Below are 5,139 nucleotides of genomic sequence, written 5' to 3'. Positions count from 1 at the left end.
TTTCTTGAGACAGAGACAGTTTTCTCTAGGATTTACTTAATTTCTCGATTAGAGATTTCTGCCTGCCCATTTGTTTGAGGATGATAGGGAGTAACTGCTCTGTGACGTACCCCGTACTTTGTTAGGAGATTCTTAAATATTTTTGAAATAAAATGAGATCCTCCGTCACTGATGACTAGTCTGGGGACACCAAATCTTGGGAATATAATGTTTTTAAACATCTTTACCACTACTTTCGTATCACAGGTGGGAGAGGCAATGGCCTCGATCCATTTTGACACGTAATCCACAGCAATGAGTATGTATTTATTTCCCATAGATGAAGGAAAAGGACCCATAAAGTCAATTCCCCAGACATCGAAAACTTCCACTTCTAGGATAAACTTTTGTGGCATTTCATTCCTGCTAGAGATGTTTCCGGATCGTTGGCACCGGTCACATTCTAAAACGAAAACATGAACATCTCGAAAGATGGTGGGCCAGTAGAGCCCAGCTTGAAGAATTTTTGCTGCAGTTTTCGATTTACTCATGTGTCCTCCAACGGGAGAGGAGTGACAGTGTGTGATGACACTCTCAATTTCCTCTTCTGGGATACATCGACGAAAAATACCGTCCACTCCTCTTTTGAATAAGAGGGGATCATCCCAGTAATATTGCTTAAGATCGTGGAAGAATTTCTTCTTTTGCTAATAGGTCATGTCGGGAGGTAGAATTCCAGCAACCAAATAGTTTATGATATCAGCGTACCATGGGGTAGCTGTATTGCTTAGAGCACTTGCCTCTTCTGGTATCTTTTTAATGCCTGAACTCCCCTCTTCTAGAAAATCTACGAGGTGACCGTATCTAGGTGACTCCGCTTTCACAAAAGAAACCAATCTTTCGTAGGGAAAACAATCATTTATGGGTACCTCCTCCAACTGACCATCCTGAATTCTTGACAGGTGATCCGCGACTACATTCTCCGTCCCTTTTTTATCGCGGATCTCCATGTCAAATTCTTGCAGTAACAATATCCACCGAATCAACCTCGGCTTTGCATCTTTCTTGCTTAGTAGGTACCTGATAGCTCCATGGTCTGTGTAAATGATAATCTTCGATCCCACTAGGTAGGAACGAAATTTATCAATTGCAAAGACGATGGCTAGAAGCTCCTTTTCAGTTGTGGCATAGTTTATTTGAGCTTCATCGAGTGTCCTACTCGCATAGTGGATAACATGGAGTTTCTTATCTTTTCGCTGACCCAAGACAGCGCCTACTGCGTAGTCACTGGCATCACACATGATCTCAAAAGGTTGACTCCAGTCTGGAGGTTGCATTATTGGGGCTGAGATCAATGCGTGTTTTAACTACTGAAAAGACTCAAGGCATTGTTCATTAAAAATGAACTCAGCGTCCTTCATCAAAAGGCCAGTCAATGGTTTGGTAATTTTTGAGAAGTCTTTGATGAATCGTCGATAAAAACCGGCGTGTCCAAGAAAACTCCTAACTTCTCTTACAGTCTTGGGAGGGTGTAAATTCTCAATAACTTCTATTTTTGCTTTGTCAACCTCAATTCCCCTATTGGACACCACATGTCCAAGTACTATGCCTTCCCTGACCATAAAGTGGTACTTTTCCCAATTAAGTACTAGATTGACCTTCACACACCTCTCCAGAACTTTCTCAAGATTACCAAGACAATCTTCAAAACTAGACCCACACACAGAAAAATCGTCCATGAAAACTTCTAGAATATCTTCTAGGAAGTCGGCGAAGATTGCCATCACGCATCTTTGGAATGTGGCGGGTGCATTGCATAGTCCGAATGGCATTCGCTGATAAGCAAATGTTCCATACGGACATGTGAATGTGGTCTTTTCTTGGTCATCCGGGTGGATGGGGATTTGAAAGAATCCCGAATAGCCATCAAGGTAACAGAAATACGAGTGCCTTGCAAGACGCTCGAGCATTTGATCAATAAACGGGAGGGGAAAGTGATCCTTTCTAGTAGCTGTGTTCAACTTTCTGTAGTCGATGCACATCCTCCATCCCGTAACTGTTCGCTTGGCGACTGAATCACCTTTCTCATTTTGAACTACAGTCATCCCACCTTTCTTTGGCACTACGTGCACTGGACTTACCCACTTGCTAGCGGATATAGGATATATGATCCCAGCATCAAGGAGTTTCATAACTTCCTTTTTGACCACTTCGCTCATAATGGGGTTTAGCCTCCTCTATTGCTCTCTAGAGGTTTTAGAGTCTTCTTCGAGCAAAATTCTGTGTGTGCACACAGATGGGCTGATCCCGGTGAGATCATTAATCTTATACCCTATAGCATCAGGATATCTTTTTAAAACATCGAGGAGTTTACCCGTCTCTTCCTTCCCTAACTCTGCGCTAACTATCACGGGGCGATTACGCTCTATATCTAGGAACTCATACCTGAGGTTCTTAGGAAGTTCCTTTAGCTCGATCTTGGGGTGATCTGGCTCGGGAGATGGGTCAGTGGTTTGGTCGAGGCATTCACGAATGCGAGAAATTTCGGCCTCCTCATCACTGACTTCTTCCATCTCTTTTACTTCCTCTATCGGATCTTCAATTATTTCCTCAGATGGTTCAGCTTCAGTTGAAAACTCCTTGATACATGCATCTATTATGTCAACAAAACAGCATGTATCGTTTATGGAGGGGCTTTTCATGAATTGAGATAAAATGAACTCAATCTTCTCATCGCCAACCTCAAATGTGAGTTTTCCTTTCTTTACATCAATGATGGCACCTGCGGTAGCCAGAAAAGGTCTTCCTAAGAGGATAGGAGTAAGAGAGTCTTCACTAATGTCCATGACTACAAAGTCAGTGGGGATGTATAGTTGACCGATTCTAAGAAGGACATCTTCAATAATCCCGACTGGATGTTTAATCGAACGGTCAGCTAATTGCAGAGACATTCTAGTTGGTTTCAACTCTCCTAGGTTTAGCTTTTTACAAATGGATAATGGTATCAGGCTCACACTAGCTCCTAAATCACACAAGGCTTTATCAATGATGTGGCTGCCTATAACGCAAGGAATTTAAAAACTCCCTCGATCTTTTAACTTGGGTGGCATCTTATTCTGAATAATAGCGCTGCACTCCTCAGTAAGTGCTATGGTCTCATTATCATCAATCTTCCTTTTGTTAGTCAGAATTTCCTTTAAAAATTTGGCATACGAAGGCATTTGAGTAATCGCCTCCGAAAATGGAATACTGAGATGAAGAGATTTTAGAAGTTCTACAAACTTCTTAAATTGGCCCTCAGTTTTAGACTTCGCGAGTCTTTGAGGGTAAGGGATTGAAGGTTTATAAGGTGGAGGAGGTACATAAGGTTTTTCTTTTTCTTTTTCTGTTACCTCCTGAGACTTAGATATCTCTCCAACGTCAACTGTCTCACTCACAGGGTCTTTAGCCTTTCTTTCGTCTCGGCTCCTAACTCTCACAGCAGCAGGACTGTTGTCTAATTATGTTCCACTACGTAGTGTTATTGCATTAACATGTCCCTTAGGATTTGGTTGCGGTTGGCCCGGAAATGTTCCGGCTGGGGTAGCTGTTGCTGCTTGTTGTTGGGCTACTTGGGATATCTGCGTCTCAAGCATTTTATTATGAGTGGCCATGGAGTCAACTTTGTGCGCCAACTGCTTAATCAATTCATTCGTATGAACGTTTTGATTCATAAACTCCTTGTTTTGCTGAGTTTGAGTTAAAACAAAGTTTCAATCATGAGCTCCAGGTTAGACTTTTTTGGAGCAACAGGGGCTCCTCTTTGTCCTTGGAAACTGGGGGGTGCTGCAGGTGCAGGACTTGGCGCAAAGGTAGGATTGTTATTTTTGTAAGAGAAATTTGGGTGGTTTCTCAATCCTGGATTGTACGTGTTAGCGTACGGGTTTCCTTGCGCATAATTCACTTGATCAGTTTCTGCTAACAACAGACACTCGACAGCAACATGTCCTGGGGTTCCGCATATTTCACAATTGGGAGTTACGGCAGCAACAGTAGCTGGTGGAGCGATTTTCAGGTTATCCAACTTATGGAACAACGCATCCACTTTGGCGTTCATATGGTCAAGGTTGCTGACTTCATGCATACCTCCCTTGGATTGAGATTTCTCTACAGGAGTGCGTTCGCTCCCTCATTGATAATGGTTCTGCGCCATATTCTCAATAAGCTCGTATGCCTCCTTGAAAGGCTTGTCCATTAGGGCTCCGCCAGCTGCGGCATCAATGGTCATCCTCGTATTATAGAGAACGCCATTATAAAACGTGTGAATAATCAGCCGTTGTTCTAATCCATGGTGGGAACAAGCTCTCATTAATTCTTTGTACCTCTCCCACGCATCAAAAAGTGACTCGCCGTCTGTCTGCCTAAAGCAGGTAATTTGGTTCCTAAGCTGGGCAGTTTTACTAGGAGGGAAATATCTTGCTAGGAACGCCTTTTTCAATTCATTCCATGTCGTAATGGAATTTGACGGCAGAGACTGCAGCCAAGCTCTAGCTCTGTCTCTGAGGGAGAAAGGGAATAAACGCAGGCGAATGGCTTCGGGAGCGACGCCATTGCACTTAAGCGTATCAGCGAATTGAACGAACACGGATAGGTGCAAATTCGGGTCTTCCGTAGAATTACCGGAAAACTGGTTTTGTTGCACGATTTGCAGCAGAGAAGGTTTCAACTCAAAGTTGTTAGCCTGAATCGTCGGGTTAACAATACTCGAGTGAGGCTCGTCCTGGGATGGGACGGCAAAGTCCTTAAGAGGACGGTTCGCGTTATGAGCTAGTTCCATTTCAGCATGAATTCGTTCAACTTGGCGTCTAATATGTAAAAAACGTTCGATTTCGTCGATTGGTTGCTCTAGATTGTGTTGGAACAAAATGTGTTTCACAATGAACCTTATTAAGTTTTGATGATAACAAGGTATTAAAAATTGTCAATTGGTTATTACTAATAATTGTTCAAGTGTACAGGACCAAAGGCTACTCAAGTTATTTCAATAGGTCTTGGAAGAACAATGGAAAGAAAAAGAAATTCTGAGCATCTGAAGAAAACTGCTCCTGAAGCTGAAGTGCTCCTGAAGAGATGACGTCATCAGAAGCAGAAAGTCATCAGAAGCAAAAGTTTTTATCAGAA

General features: G+C 42.7%; 1 non-coding gene across 1 annotated transcript; it reads left to right on the top strand.

The window, feature by feature from the left end:
* The first annotated feature begins 4,301 nt into the window (after positions 1 to 4,301).
* LOC120579817 (small nucleolar RNA R71) lies at positions 4,302 to 4,407 on the top strand. Its single transcript, XR_005645560.1, has one exon. It is a non-coding gene; the product is annotated as a small nucleolar RNA R71 (small nucleolar RNA).
* Positions 4,408 to 5,139: the final 732 nt, after the last annotated feature.

The sequence above is a fragment of the Medicago truncatula genome, chromosome 3 (genome assembly GCF_003473485.1).
Source record: "Medicago truncatula cultivar Jemalong A17 chromosome 3, MtrunA17r5.0-ANR, whole genome shotgun sequence".
NCBI classification, from domain to species: Eukaryota; Viridiplantae; Streptophyta; class Magnoliopsida; order Fabales; family Fabaceae; genus Medicago; species Medicago truncatula.
This window is presented reverse-complemented; position numbering and strand designations above follow the sequence as displayed.